This window comes from Tamandua tetradactyla, chromosome 1 (genome assembly GCF_023851605.1).
Source record: "Tamandua tetradactyla isolate mTamTet1 chromosome 1, mTamTet1.pri, whole genome shotgun sequence".
Taxonomy (NCBI): domain Eukaryota; kingdom Metazoa; phylum Chordata; class Mammalia; order Pilosa; family Myrmecophagidae; genus Tamandua; species Tamandua tetradactyla.
In genome coordinates, this window is record NC_135327.1 from 221,843,114 (window position 1) to 221,859,732 (window position 16,619).

The window sequence follows — 16,619 nt, forward strand, 5'->3', positions numbered from 1 at the left end:
CTGATGGCTTCCTCCCCCTTCCCACTCTTTCTGAAGCCTCCTCTCAGAATTCATTTAAGGGAGAGATGGATGGCAGGGTGAAGATGGTGGGCCGGTCTTCGCCTGCTGGGCAGAGCACTTAAATGATTAGGGGCCATCACAGTCCTTGGCTGGGATCAGTGAGTGTACTTCAGGCATGGTGCTGGGAGCAGTACAGACCCCAGCGGCCACCCGGTCCCCATATGAGACATCTACTGACAACCACACCGGACTCCCAAGTTGATCAATAGCACCTTCCTCTTTGTCTTTGGCTAAAAGCTAAAGAGACTGAAGGCTGCATATGACAGCACTAGAATTTAATTATATACCACATTGATTTTTAATTAGAACTCTAGTGAAGCCCTCATCTATTAAAAAAAATCCAACTGGTAAATAGGTTTAGCCAGTCCATCAAGTAATTTGAAGAGCAGTGCTCCTTCTGACCTTTAACCCTTGTGATGATGAGAAAACTTGCTCTATAGCCCTTACCTTGAGGCTAAAGACCCTTGAAACCAGCTAGTATTTTTCCCAAATTTTTAAGTTTTGTACTTCAGCATGCAATAGAGACACCTGGAGAAAGAATGGAGAAGGGCTTGTGCACTGTTGTTGATAATTAATTCCAATTAACACTGGAAAAGATCCCTTTGGCTCTGATCCTTGCTCTAATCTCTTTGACATGTAAGACCAAAGACATAGTTTTGTTCTAAAATCAGATCTGGCACCCTAGCTTACCTCATTTGACCCCTATTTTCAAGTAGGGATACTTCAGAACTACCAGCACGCCTTCAGTCAGCCTCACAAGGCTCCAAGACAAGGGCATGGCAAGCCGAAAGTAGACTATGGGTCCAGGACTAAAATTTAGTCCTTAGAAAAGGCCTTTGGTGCTGATTCTTGTACAGAGAGCCTTAGAGACGTTAGGCTTTGCCCCCTAGCATCCTTCTTCAAGGTTTCTCCGGTTCCAGGGTTCTCTGGAAACTCACAGTGTGAGGAACAGAAGCCTCCAGAAATTACACCACTCAGTACCACTGACCAAGGTACAACCAGCCACACTGCAGGGCCCATAATTTCCCCCAGATAAGGAGCCCAAGAAAGGAGATACCTCTGATTCATAGAGCAGTCACTGTTTACATGGATTGTGTATTTATCCACAGATCAGAGTATCTGATAAGTCTGGATTTTACAGACGAGAAACTGAGGTTCACCCAAGCTCACACAGATAGCAAAGCTCCTCTTCCCAGCTGACCACATGGTCTCCCACATCAGCATGTGGCTCTGTGCCAGGAATGACCCACCACCTAGCTCATACATCAAGAGCAGTAGCACTGTTGCTGGAAAGAACAGGGGAGCCATTTCTGAAGTTCCTTTTTCCTGAACCACCTCCATGCACCAAGTTTGGCACACTGTCCCACTTTCCTCATTGTGACAAACATTATATTTACCTGGGCAATCTGGTCCTGCCTCCAAATATTTTCTCATGCAAGCCCGGTGCCCAGAATTTCCTTCTTTCCCCTCTCCACTCATTCATTCAATCCAACATGTATTTATTGAGCTTCTACTATATATGCCAGGTACCATGCAAGATGTCAGAGATCACTGAAAGAACAAATAGGACAAGTCTTTGTCATCAGCCTAGGTAGGGGGTCAGCCAGGTAAAGGACTATTAGAAATAATGCGTGAGAGCTTACAAAAGACAAAAACAAAAGGAGATCCCGCATCATACAAGAGTGTATCAGTCAAGGTTCTCCAGAGAAACAGAACCTATTTATTTTAAGGAATTGGCTCATGCAATTGTGGGGGCTGCAAGTCTGGAATCCATAGGGCAGACTTGGTGACATCTCAAGGCAAAATCTCTTCTCTAGGAAATTTCAGGTTTTTGCTCTTAAAGCCCTTACTGGTTGGATGAGGCTCATCCACATAATAAAAGGGGAGTTTCCTTTACTTAAGGTCAGCTGATTGCAGATGTCAACCACATCTAAAAGGGTCTTCACTTTTACATGTGGTATTTAACCAAACAACTAGACACCATAGCCTGGCCAAGTTGACGTGTAAGATTTAACAGTCTTGGATGGGAATGATGGCCATGTGTTTCCTAAAAGATGTGCAGGAGCCAAGTGCAGCCTAAATCCCATCTCTTTCTATTGCCAGCTCCTATTTTCCACATCTCATTTAACATCTCCTGTCCCCCATTCCAAACTGAGTATTCTTCCCATGCATATGCCTTAACACAATGGTCAGAATAAGTTCCAGACAATGGGAAACTTACTATAATTCTGAATCCTTCTAAGAACACAGACTACTGCTTCATACCTAGAAGATTGAATGGAGGCTTTAAGTATAATTAACACAAATTCTCCAGACCAAACCCTAGACTTAGAAACCCTAGTATGGATCATTATATAATACGAGCATATGGTCAGGCCTGAGAACTGCAATTACTAAACTGGTTTCTTCATTACTTGGAATGAACTATCTTCAAAGAGCTGATGAATACGTCTGCTCCCCTGAAATCTGAGTGCCAGGAAACAATTGGTATGTGCTAGGCTGACTGCCAAGTGTCCACAACTGAATCCAGGAACCTGGGAATGGGTCCTTATTTGGAAAAAGCGTCTTCGCAGATGGAATAAAGTTGGGGGTCTTGAGATAGGGAGACTATCCTGGATTAGGCAGATGGGCCCTAAATGCCACCACAAGTGTCTGTCCTTACAGAGAAGGCAGAGAGGATTTCAGACAGAAGAGGTGAAGATGAAGTGACCCCAGAGGCCGAAATTGGAGTGATGCAGCCACTAAGGCAAAGGCAAGATGCCAGTAGCTAACAGAAGCTGGAAAAGGCAAGGAGCAGATTCTTCCCTAGAGCCCCCAGAGAGAGCGTGCCCCTGTTGATACCTTGATTTTGGCCCAGTGAAAGAGATTTTGGACATCTGACCTACAGAACTGTGAAAGAATACATTTTTGTTGCCTTAAGCCATGGAGTTTGCACTGCATTGCTACAGTCTTGGACTACAAAGGCAGCGAGCGATATCAGAGGTATGAGCTTGCATTGGAAGACTTTCGGGTAGCTCCACCCTATATCCCAGGGGACAACTGAGTTCCTCCATCCTCAGTGGCTGCAAGGCACAGTGCGGCTTTCCCAAAGGAGACAGCATGTCTTAGGGTTGTGGTTCACACTTTTCTTCCTTACTTTTTTCTCCATATTGTCTAGGTTCTTTGAAATGGCAGAGTTCTTAAGTTTTTTCACTATATTTAGAAACAGTTAAGCTAGTCAAAAAATAAACCCAAGCTCCCTTCTTCAGGCTAAAGGAAACCCAAGCTCAGTGAATGGAAACCAGGCACCAGACTGCATAAAAGTGTCACCTTTAACTTTTTTGAGGTCCCCTTTCTTCTTCACTTCACCATTTCCACTTGGCCTGGCTTGGATGTTGGCCGAGAAGGGTCTCCAGGTTTAGTGATAAACGTCTTCATTGATGCATTGGTTGGTTCATTGCTACAGGCTAATGAGTAGAAGAAGACAGAGAAGGTAATATTGATAAAAATTTGGCAGAGCCTATTCAATCTGTTGTGGTGATTAGAATATAGGGGGATCTAAGGACATCTATACCATAAAATAAAATTAGTCTTAGTCCAATTTCTCCTGAAACCAGGTCCCTAATTCCTGGCTGGAGGCGATTTGATGCTCACTCTTGTGTTGCTGAAGAAACACTTAAAACAAATGGGGCAAAAACTGAAATAGAAATTGTTTCTTCTCTCAGGAACATGGGACCACTGTAATACAGTGCTCGGCCAGGTTTTTAATGAGACAAGAAAGCCCTTAAGTGTTACAAAAATAAGGAATAAAAGTGCAGTGAGTTCAGTTAATCCCACTAATTTCCCAATGCATCACCTTTCTTCCCAAAGTATGCCTTTAAAAAGAAGATGTGAGGCTGGGGATGTCTTCGTCAAAGGGGGCTACTTGCATATCCTCTCTCCATCTCTATAACCCACCCCTATAAAATGCAGTGAATGTGACTCCTGGGGAAACTTCCCAGGCACAAACTTAATAAATGAGTGTATCATGTTTTAGGAGGTAGGGGCATAAAGTTACTGCCGTGGGAAGGTGTAAGGTAAAACTCGAAGGCTGCTGTTCTTTAGTGCTTGCTTCCTCTTGGGATGCCTGGGCAACAGGTTATGCAAGGGGAAGTAGAAGTAATATCCTTAGTTATTCAGCTGCATCAGGGCTTGGCAGACAAAGCCATTAGTTTGCACCAACTCAGTGTTTTTGAAAATAGTAAAAATATGCATCTAGGAAATTCAATTCTGGTATTACATGTAAGATGGAGGAGATTCCTATGAAGCTTATTTCTGCAAAGGAGAAGCTAAGCCTACTGATGATTATGCCTAAGTGTCACCCCCAGAGAACCTCTTTTGTTGCTCAGATGTGGCCTTTTTCTCTAAGCCAACTTAGCAGTTGAATTCATTGCCCTCCCCCCTACATGGGTCTTGACTCCCAGGGGTGTAAGTCTCCCTGGCAATATGGGACCTGACTCTTGTGGATGAGCTGGGACCTAGCATCATTAGAATGAGAAAACCTTCTTGACCAAAAGGGAAAGAGAGAAATGAGACAAAATGAAGTTTCAGTGGCAGAGAGATTGGAGAATCGGGAGGTTATTCTGGAAGTTATTCTTATGCATTATATAAATAATCCTTTTTAGTTTGTGCTGCATTGGAGTGGCTGGAAGGAAGTACCTGAAACTGTTGAGCTGTGTTCCTTTGGCCTTGATTCTTGAGGAAGACTGAATAACCATATAGCTTTTACAATGTGAAAAAAAAGAAAAAGAAGGGAGAGATTTCATTTAGATGAAAAATAGCTTAAGATTCCTGCAGAATATTATTAAGGCTGCATAAGATGATCTTAGTTATGTATTTTACCTCTCTTCTCCTATAAGTACATCTAATTTTCTGTGTGCTACTTTTCACAGTAAATACCTTTAAAATTAATCAGCTTTCAAGTAAATGACAAATGGCATTGTCACTGTGATTTTTTTTGCATAGGAGCTGATCTCCCAATTCTTCCTCTGGCAGTGGACTATCTGAAACTGGATTTCAATATATATTCAGATATATATTGAATATATTTCAGAATATATTCAGACTCTTCCTCTGAGTCCCAGTATCCCTCTTAGAACACTTCTTTTCTGAATATTTCAATTTTTACCTTATAGGAGTACAAAGGAATTTAAATTTCTTACTCCCAAGGTCAAAAAGTTTTGCAGAGATTTTAGAACTTTGTATAGAAAACACCTAAACAGTCTGGAAAGATTGTTACTTAATATAATTCAAGGCACTTTTTTTTCTCTCCAGGTTAATAAATGGTTAGCTTCCTTTCATTTTACTAACTTTTTCATCTTCAATTAGGATTAAAGAAGGAAAATACCAAAATTTGATAAGAATGGTATTTCTCAGGATGTTTATGATAAATATTACCAATCAAGAATCTGGAAAGAGGGTGGGCCACAATGGCTCAGCAGGCAGAGTTCTTGCCTGCCATGCCAGAGACCCAGGTTCGATTTCTGGTGCCTGCCCATGCAAAAAAAAAAAAAAAGAATCTGGAGAGAAAACAGCAGCTAGAGATCTTCATAGATGTACAAAACCAAGAAAACTCCTAGTGTTAAAGGTTGAAGAGAAAACATCGAGTAGTACCAAATCTGTTAAATCTTGGTGATTTCCCTAAGAACGGTTTAGGCGATTGTCAATCTCAGCAGTGACACCTCCTCTCTAATCTAGGCTTAATTTGAATTCTTTTCAAAGGACCACTCTACTGCCCATTTATTCTCTATCTAGAACTATAGTAAACGCAATTTAGATATCATCTGCATTGATGCCAGCCCTCTGTTTGTGGGTTCTTTCTCCTTTTTTCATAGGCCTAAGCAGATCTCTACCCCAGACACCTTTTTGTGAGGAGTCAGCTAGAGAGTTTCACCTGCAAGCAAGTAGCTCTACCTCAGGGAGGTGAGATGTCAGGAGATGTTAGGAACCCTTTCATAAAGTCTCCTGGTACACACATGATTGGCAGGCGAGAAATATCATTTGAAGCAGGTTTCATAAATGGCTCATTTGTGACAACACCAAGCAATAAATAATTTTAATCTTGAAAGAGCTTGTTCTCCCAGGAGCTTTGCAAGCATTGCACGTACTGTTTGCTGTTTGCAACTTTTGAAATTTATCTTTTAGAAAGGTATACATCAATCTTATGGCAATTTCCTTCTGTACAATTGGCATGAGTCATTATTTATTAATTTTGTTGGTTTTCCAAAAGTAAGGAAAATTCATTACCATATTGTATGGTAAGTGTTCAAGTCGTTAGATCTACAAAAGGAATCCAACCAACTGTTCTTAAATTTTTTTTTAATTTTTTCCAGAATAGCTACTTTTAGCCACAAGTCCCAGCTAAGAAACTTCCTGGCATCATTAATTAATTAATAACCAAGAAGACAGGAAAATTTACATATGCTGTGTGTTGTTACATGTAATACAATTCCTTGACGTCATAATCAAAACTTTTCAAACTTGAGTATTAAAACTTATGAAGAAAATCTGATTGTGTTCCCCATCTACAAAAAGATTACCTTTCCTTTTTACTCATGCTACTGACTTCTAATTTGGCAACGGTATAAAGATGATTTTGATGTCATGGTAAGGAAATGCTTTATAAATGTTTATTTTAATGAGGAACATGAATTTTACAATGAATACCTTCTGTATGTTTATAAATGTGGGAAGATCTCAAATACAAACAAAACCACCATTAAAATTGTTATCAATCATACAAGAATTTCAATTACTCGAAGTTTTGCCATACCTTACTTTGATCAGAAAGAAGCAAACTTTTCACATTTCACAACTGAGATTTTTTTTTGCAGGGTACAAACTTGGAGAATTGAAGTCAAGAGCATGGGTTATCAGGTTGGGGGCCTATTGTAAAGAGTCCTAAATTGTAAGCTCTTACAGCAGTCACATATATTCAGGAGTTGTAACTGTTATTTCTAAATTCTGAGATATTGAGCTGTTTGTATATAACCTAGTCATTCCCAGAAACTTCACGTACTTATGTGATACCTGAGACTCAGAGTTAGAGCTCTGAAGCTATGAAAGTCAGTATTACCCCATACAGCAATTGGTGCAAAAGTTGAAAAGGGGATCAGGCTTCGACTAGAGATATGAATGAAGTTCATCTGGATAGGACTCAGGTAATTCAGTATACAGGGTAAAGGATGATATGGTTCATATTTTAAAACTTCAACTTCTGTGTGGGACCAAAGGAAGAGATATTTATCTGGTGCAAAATTTATATTTTGGGGTAGTGCATTATCTAATTTAATTTGTGTGGTCAGTTTATTTGAATACTATGGAATCTTGAATAGGGCTTTAGATCTTATTGGTTTGTCTAGGTTAGTGTGACGCCCCAATATATCCCAGAGTAATTTGGGCAGAGAATAGAAGAGTATTTGCAAAGTCCCCTTGGGAGATTGGAGAGAAAGGAGGAAATATTAAACTTCCCCATCTGGGGAATTCCTAGTATTCTCACAAGCAGTAGGGACTACCAACTCAATAGGCTAAGCCCTTGATCTTGGGGTTCACCCCTATGAAATTTATTCCTGTAAAGGAGAAGCTAAACCTACTTATAATTATGCCTAAGAGTCACTCCCAGAGAACCTCTTTTATTGCTCAAATGTGGCTTCTCTCTCAAAACCAACTCAGCAGGTAAACTCACTGCTCTCACTCCTACGTGGGACATGACCCCTAGGGTCATCCCCCTGACAATGTAAGACAGAACTCATGGGACCCACTAGGATCTGGTATCATGAGATTGAAAAAGCCTTCTTGACCAAAAGGAGGAAGAAAGAAATGAGACAAAAAACAGTTTCATTGGCAAAGAGATTATCCTGGAGGTTATTCTTATGCATTATATAGATATCCCATTTTAGTTTATAGTATATTGGAGTATATATAGTATATTGGCTGGAGGGAAGTACTGAAAATGTTGAGCTGTATTCCAGTAGCCTTGATTCTTGAAGATGATTGCATAACTATACAATTTTTACAATGTGACAGTGTGATTGTAAAAACCTGTATCTGATGCTCCTCTTTTCCACGGTATGGAAGGAAGAGTAAAAGAGTATGGATAAAAAATAAATAATAGGGTGGAATAAAGGGTAAAAAGTTCGGTAGATTGAAATAGTAGTGGTCAATGAGAGGGAGGGGTAAGGGGTATGGGATGTATGAGTTTTTTTTTTCTTTTTATATCTTTTTCTGGAGTGACACAAATGTTCTAGAAATGATCATGGTGATGAATACAAAACTATGTGATGTTATCGTGAGCCATTGATTGTACACCATGTATGGATTGTATGTGTGTGAAGATTTCTCAATAAAAATATTTTTTTTTAAATCCTACGAAATTTGTGCGCTTAGAGAGTATTCATCTCATCTCCAGTCCCTACATCTGGAGACCCACAGAATAAAAAAAAAGTCTTCAAGTACTTGTAAGTGCTTGAGTCATAAAACAGATTCTGAAATGTTTACTAACTCATAACGATTATTCCATCCTGGGTTTTGGTGAGATAATTATGGTTCATGTAATTTTATTATTTTCAACAAGCTGTTAAATGTGATTTATTTGTATATTTTCATAAGACTCTGTTTAAATCAATTGTCAACTTATTTAAGAAAACTTTTTGTCAAATTATGAAACTAGGTGTTTAATTACAAAAATATGGTCCCTCCAACAGTACTATATGCAATAATCCAGGAAAGGATAAGATTTACTATAATCAGAGAAAAGTAGCCAAGATAGTGGATTACTGGAACCCTGTCCTTCCGGCCCTAATATATAGAAATACCTCCTATACCAAATGTTTAGATGCTTTGGAAAAATATTAAATTATCCCCAAAATAAAAAAAATTATTTGTGTTCAAAAACAAGAAAAGCAATAAATAGTCATAGATATGTAGGAAAAAATAGAAGATGCATTAAATCATGAATTAAATACAGCTAAAGTTAAAACTAGTGAATTAGAACCAAAACTGAGAAAATGTCCCAGAACACAGCACAGACAGTTAAAGACATGGAAATTATGAAATTATTTAAAACAAATGGAGCATACAATGAGAAACTGATTAACATATTTCCAGAAGGAGAATATTGAAAGAATAAAGGGGTGGGGGGATATTTGGGAAATTTCTATGAAAGAAGAAAGATTTGATTCAGAATAAAAATACCCACTAGAGATTAATAAATGTAAAATATCTACATATACTGTATTTAAACTGCATAAATTTGAGAATAAAGAGAATGCTAAAAGCTAGAGGAAAGAATATTAGAATACCCACAAAAGAACCATCCATAGCAGACTTTTTATGAACAATAAGAAATGCCAGAAGAAAATTGAGTAATAGCCTCAAAGTATTGAGGCAAAATAACTATGAACTTGGAATTCTTGCCCAGACTATCTATTCTTTAAAAATGAGAACAAAATAAAAGCATTTTCAAAACCTAAGGATGTAGAAAATATACTCTCTCAGATATTTGTTGAAAGAACTGCTAAAGAAAATACTTGTGCAAGGAGAAAACTAAACCCTTTAAAAAAAAAAAAAAGAAAGAAATTCATTGCAAGAAATAATGATGAGAAAAGAAATATTTAAAACATGGTAGAAAATCTAATTAAATACCTTTTAATAAATAAATGAAAGATAGATAAGAGAAAGAAGAAGACAAAAGGATGGAAGGAAGAAAAGAAAGGAAAGATGGTATGATTAAAATAAGCACGCAGTAAGATGTTAGGTGATAATAACATGGTGTTGAGAGGACAAAGTTCAACGGTGGCAAAGAGTGTGTTAGATATGTTGCCTTGATAGGAAGGAGAATATAAATTTTTAAGTTTTAGGTTTTGAAATAAGCAAATGAAGTATGCATAGTCAATCCTCATTATTCGAGGACTCCATATTTGTGAATGGACCAATATGCTAAATTTATTTGTAACCCCAATATCTATATTTGTGGGGCTTTGGGGGTCATCCTTAGACATGTGCAGAGTGGTAAAAAAAATGTGTGACACCCAATGCACATGTTCCCAGATGAGATCAAACAAGGCATCACTCTGACTTCTTGTTTCAGCCACCACACTGTAAACAACCGTCTTTTTCACAGTAAATTTAGTGCCATGTTTTTCAAAACTTTGTACTTTTCACTGGGAATTTCACAGTCTAGCATTTCTAAGTGCCAGAAAGCAGTGATTTGCCTGATGAAGAAAATATGTGTGTTAAAGGGGCTTCCTTCAGGCACGACTTACAGTGCTGTTGGCCATGACTTTAATGTCAGTGAATCAACAATATATATTAAATAAGGCTCCTTTAAACAGAAACACACTTAAAACATGATTACGTGTTGACCTGTTAATGAAGATATGACCTGACACTCGGAGGAACCTAACTCTGTATTTCCCCGTGGAGTTCAGAATTCTCTAATTCATCATTTGCTGTAACTTTATAGAATGTAACTACTGAGAATAATGAGAATAAAATGTATTTTAACATTTTGCTTCCACTAAAAGAATAGAAATGCAATGAGTAAATTCCAAAAGAGTAGAGAAAAGTAAACTGGACTGTAGGCTGGAGGTGGCCTCTGGGAGGTCAGCAGATGAGGATGGCTAGGGTTGGAGAAGAGTTTGGCTTTATCGCTCATGTTTTATTTCCTTAAAGCATATTGTGAGCAAATGAAACAAAATGTAAACAGATATTATCTCTAGGTTGTGGGAATATGGTTTTTTGATACGTTATCCTTCAATTTTTCCATATTTAAAATTTTTCTCAAAATAAAAAAACATAAACTTTTTGTGCTTATTTTGGGTTATAATCCAAAAGTGGGTAGAATGTGAATGAATTCCAGAGCAATCACATAGGGACTTTTTAGGTTCAAGTCCCTGAGGTCTGACAGATCAATTTGGCCACGTCCAGAGGAGACACAAGCTATAGCATGAACCCCATCTCTTATTGCAGGTAAGAAAAGTTCTTAATGGAAGAGAACTCGAGTGAACTTAAGGGGTCATTGCCTTTTAAATTCTGGTGGTTCAGAGAGCCCCATTATCTCAGACTCTCCTTTGGTTTGAATTACTCTTCTCTGGCTTCAGTGTACAAGTCGGGGAACAAAGATGTCAATATGGAAAATACCATAGCCGGGGGTCACCCAGGGGTTTACCCAATTAGAGAACCCTTAAGAAATCACAGCAAAGAAATTAACTTTTCTGTTATAATAAGGCCCCTCCCCACGGAACCCCAAACAATCATTTCTGGTGTTAGTTTTCTCCTGGAATACGTGAATCAAGAACACAATAAGAAACAGCAAGATTGGACAATGATAGAAAAGGCAGTGAATCACCCAAAAGGATTAATTGCTCACTAGAACAGCTGTTGCACAATGCTCCACTGTGCATAAGGGAAAAATGATTCTAACAGAAGAGAAATCAGCATTTTGCATTTCCCTCAATGGCTTTTTGCATGAGAGAGCCACACACTCAAATGAGCTCACACTCTGAAAATAAAAGAAGGATCACAGACTTAGTGGCCAAAGAAGTCTTATAAATATCCTACCCATTCCTCAAAGATGGACCCAAATCTCCGCTCTGTGAAATTCTTTCTTTATTACAATCCGAATGACTGGGACCATAATGGGTCAGGAACTCATGCTGTGATCCACCCTGAGAGGACAAAAGCCTGGCCCAGGCAGTGGTGTCAGGATGGAGAGTAGATTAGAGATGGAGAGATTTCAGTGCAGGAAGTGAGAGAACAGAAGCAGTCTAAGACAATTCCAAACTTCCTGACACCCCCATCAATTGACATAGGAAATAGGAAAGAGAAGGGATAAATTTAAGGGGGCAGGGGTAACAGGGAGGATAATTAGATGAAATTTCAGGCATATGGCCCTCTACAGAGAAATTTCATTAAGGGACTGGCCATGAGCAACTGGAAGTCTCAAGATAAAGATCAAGAGTTGTTGATTTAGAAACCAGCAGATTCTCAAGTGTGGGTGGGATTGGGTAAGGACAGCGTGTGATGTGATAAAAGGGCTGAGATGCCTCTGATCAAAAGGTTTGGAAAGATGTTTCTCAGGGCCACTAAAACCCAGCGTGTGGCAAGCCGCCTGGGACAGGCAGTAAGAGGGTCAGCAGGCCATCCATGTCCCCCATTTTAAGTACAGCAGATCAGCATTTTCTATTGTACAGATTAGACTTCCACGTTAGATGTAGTTTGAAAAGAGGGTCTTAGGGTTCAAATAAATTTCTGGAAACCACTGCTCTAATCCAGACATTGTTTGAGGTTCATTTCACTGCTACAGTGAATCGGGTCAGGACAGACGCTGTTCCTCTGGCAGCAGGGTGCTGCCCTGGAGTCCTGTCCACACAGTGGAGCCCAAGGTGGGGAGGCCACCTGAGGCCCAATTGGCCTGGGAGAGGATGCAGTCACAGGTGGTCTAGAGCCCCTGCTGGGGTGGGGAAGAGGAGGCTGGCCCAGAAGCCCACGGGGAAAGGTCTAACAGGCAGGGCAAGGACAGGGTCAAACACACAGAGCCAAGTCAGTGCTGGAGAGAGTCAGGATGAGGACACAGCAAAAGTGAGAGGCATGGGTTGGGTGGGTGGCTTGTGACTTTGTCCTCAAATGGAAAGGATGTGCCAGAGTAGCTGGCAGTGTCTGAGCAGGCAGGTATAGCTGCTTTAAGGAACTGAGCTAAGAAACAGAGTTTTTCCTTGCACCAGGTTGGAGTCATTTAAGGGACTCAGAGAAGGTCACTGGACCAGAAACAAAGTTTTTTCCTCTATTTTTTTTTCTCATGGGCAGGCACTGGGAATCGAATCCAGGTCTCCAGCATGGCAGGCAAGAGCTCTGCCTGCTGAGCCACGATGGTTGGCCCATCCTCTATCTTTAACCATGGAATAAAAGTGCAAATATCCCTTAACATCATCTTACATTTATCTTACATGACACAAAATGTCTGATAACAAATGCTTTCCTGGAAGGAGATGGGATAGTTAGAGGGAATTAAAACCAAATTTTGTAATGAAGCTGTAATATGGATGGGATCTGTTTTGATCTGTGAAAGTTCAAGGGAACTAGGTGTTTGAAAGGAGAAGGGCAGGAGCTTCTGAAAGGTCAGTGGAGTAGGGCTATAGTTGAGAAAACAAACTATGCTTCTATCACACTTTTATCTTGAGCTAGTACAATAGCACCAACACCATGTCGGGAATTACAAATCTCTTCTAATTCAGAGTCCTAAAATCCAGAGTGAAAGCTTCTGCCCCAAATTTTCTTAACTCCTTCTTTTCTCTTCGGAGGCCCTTAGGTTAGGAAACATGCCTTTCAGTGTGTTGAGTGTTATCAGCCCTTGCCTGTCTCTCTCGGCTACAGCACACTGTGGGCTCAGTCAGCTCTGCTCCCACACCAAGACTGCCTGCCCGAGGCCTTGGGAAACCAGTTCTCTCTGGATTAGACTTGAAAAGTCTCATTTATTTTCACTCTACCCAGGGTGATTTAGAAGTTCTATTCTTTATCCTTTATGGACCACTTTTAGAAACATCCCTATAAGCTTGATTTTATCATTTTTAAAATCCTTTTCCTGGAGCAATCGAAGGGAAAAAGTGCTCTTTATGCCTCAGATACAGTGCTCCTTGGTCATAAGCAACCACAGACCATTCAACATCTCAAGGCTTCTAGAAAGAAAGCCTGGGCAACCTCACTTAATACCCCATTCCAATGCTTAACAACTTTCATCCTAATCTGTCTTTTTCATTACCTCTTTCTGATTGCAACCTTTCTAATATTCTTTGGACCCAATTCCTGTAACCCCGCAAAAGATTACCTCTTTGATTTGATCTTAAAAGTCTTTGTCTCACTACTTCATATTAAAGACGCAATATAAAAATTAATTGCCTTGTGTCATGAAAAGCCAACTATTTAAAGTGTTGTCAACCAGCGTTATTACAATGAACATGATAATAAAGTTTAAGATGAGTCATGTAAAGCCAAATTACAAATGTACTCAGATGAAAGAGTCAGCAAGAGTTACAACCAAGCCTTGTAATGAAGGGATAGACCAGATGACGACATTCTAAAAATCCCATTTCTTTTTTTGGCCAGATGCAATTTGAAATAATGATAGTCCTATCTAAATCCAGCCAAGTTCTCTAATCATTTTGACTTATGATGAAGACTCTCAGGAGCATATATCTTTTGCCACTGTAAATATTCAAAAAGTGAGAAAAAGCACCCAAAAGTGGTCTTCACACCTTAATGGGATAACCTTCCCACCAGCTGTCAACAAGAGTGATACCTGCCAACTCCTTTTCCTAGTCATCAGAAAGTAACGTTATGCTAACGAGAGTATAATGGTGTGTGACTCCCAAAAGGAAACTCACACTTCAAGTGAATTGGAAAGAACTGTAGCATCAGAGTCAGAAAATGTGAGTTTTAGTCCTGGTTCTCTTTGTATAAGGGCACCTTGACCAAATCATCTACACTCGTCTGAGATTCAGTTTCCTCCTCTGACTAAAGGGAATTTAAAACAAAACAAAACATCATCAACAACAGGACGCAACACTTGCCCCACCTATCTTATGTAATTTCTGTGAAGACCAAATGAGCTCATGGTTGTGGATGTGTCTTGAAAAGCATATGGTGTCCTAGTGGATTGTTACTCTCATTATGTTTATGCTTTTCTGGCCTCCTTCACCTAGGCTGGTTACCTGAAGTTTCCCCACCTCCTCCTTACAAGGGGGCAGCGTCATAAATTTGATGCCTATAAAGACAATCTGGCCCGACGTGACTGAACAGGAATTAGATGTTGAACTGATTTAGGATTCACTCTTCTCTCTGAGTCTGAACCCTGTAATTATAGTGAACTGTAAACCATGGCATAGCATATTTGCTGTGAGCATTCTAGTAAATAACATAGAATTATAGGGCTGCAAGAGCCCTCAGAGATCCTACCCTTTCATTTTACAGATGAGGAAACTGAGGCTCAGAAAGGTCAGAAGCTTGACTCTGGTTATACAAGCAGTTAATAATGGTGCTTGACCGGGATCCAGAATCCTGATTCCTGGTCTCGTGGTGTTTCTTGTTGTAACGTCTACCCATCGACATCACATAATTCACATAATTTGAATGGATGTGCTGAGATAAATACCCATTCAGAAATTCCTGTCACAGTTACTGCACACTTCTGTTGTCTATCACCCACACACATCTGTCGCTTAATAAGGGTAGGAATTCCTATGCTCTTGTTGACTTGCATTACACAATTAAAGAAATATTTTCCTGGAAAAGCCTAATTGATTGAATTGATGATGTTTCCCCAGTGATATTATCTATCCCTTAGAGGCAGACACATTGGTGCATTGAAAAGACCACAGGATTGAATGTAGCAAAAATCTGAGTCTGAGTCTTGGTTCCAATTTGTCGTTGGGATCTTTGGGGCGCCTCAGTCTCTCTCTGAGCAATTTTCCTTGTCTAGAGAGTGATATAGTGGATCTGAAAACACTTTATAAATTATAAAGTGCGGTATAAATATTGGTGTTCATCACCTTAAAAGCCCAACAAATCCCAGTGTGTCGCAAGCTGAACAGCTAACACTTGTTAAATAATTCTGGTCCCAAATTACGCAACCCAATGACTTTGGTAGGTATTATGGGAAACCAGTAGACTTATTTCTGCCTGTTAGTATCCACACAAGGTTTCTTTCTGCTCATGTTTTGGGAATCTCTCCTCTGCTGCCAACTGCTTGCCCCATTTGCATCTCTGAACCACTAGATTTTTTCCTACACCCTGAAATGACCTGACTCCTTATTTTCAATTATTAAGATTTACCAGTTGTTCAAGACTAACTCTCTAGAGGTTATGTCTCTCTTCCTGCATATCTAGAGCAATATACAAAGGGAATGATGCCTCTTTGGTTCACATGTGACAAAAACCTATCCAAATCTGCTTAAGCTGGGAAAAGGAGATTTATTGGTACGATACCAGGATGGCTCAGAATTGATGGTAAAATAGAATAACCAAGTATCTGCAGGGACAGTAAACAAGGCAGTTCCCAGGCCCTCAGGAACGGAGACTAGGGAGTCCACATTAGTCTCTTAGGGCTATTGTAAAAAACTACCACAGACTGAGTGACTTAAAACAACAGCAATTTATTCTCCCACAGTTCTAGAGGCTCCAACTATGACATCAACATGTCAGTAAGGTCATGCATGCTCTCTTGGATGGCTCTAGGGAAGAGTCCTTCCTTGACTCTTCTAGCTTCTGGTTGTGGCCAGAAATCCTAGGTATTATAGTTGCATTACTCCTATCTCTGCCTCCATCTTCACAAGGTCATATTCACTGTGTCTCTCTGTCTCTTTTCCTCATCTTTATATGGACACAGTCAGATTGGATTAAGAGCTACTCCAGTATGACTTAATCTCAACTTCCATTTGTAATGGTCTTTGTGCTAGTTTGCAAGGATTATATATCCAAGAAAAGCTATGTTTTAATCCCGATCCAATCTTGAGGGAGCAACTATTTCTTTTAATCCCTATTCCATAATG

At 39.6% G+C, this 16,619-nt stretch overlaps 1 long non-coding RNA gene across 2 annotated transcripts in view; it reads right to left on the minus strand.

Moving 5' to 3' along the window:
• LOC143688204 (uncharacterized) overlaps positions 1-16,619 on the minus strand; it is a 74,485-nt gene that overhangs the window by 37,888 nt on the left and 19,978 nt on the right. For both annotated transcript variants that reach the window (XR_013177879.1, XR_013177878.1), the window contains exons 3-4: positions 4,738-4,800; positions 3,370-3,506 (exon numbers count right to left, since the gene is read on the minus strand). This is a non-coding gene — a long non-coding RNA (uncharacterized LOC143688204). The remainder of the gene's footprint in view (positions 1-3,369; positions 3,507-4,737; positions 4,801-16,619) is intronic.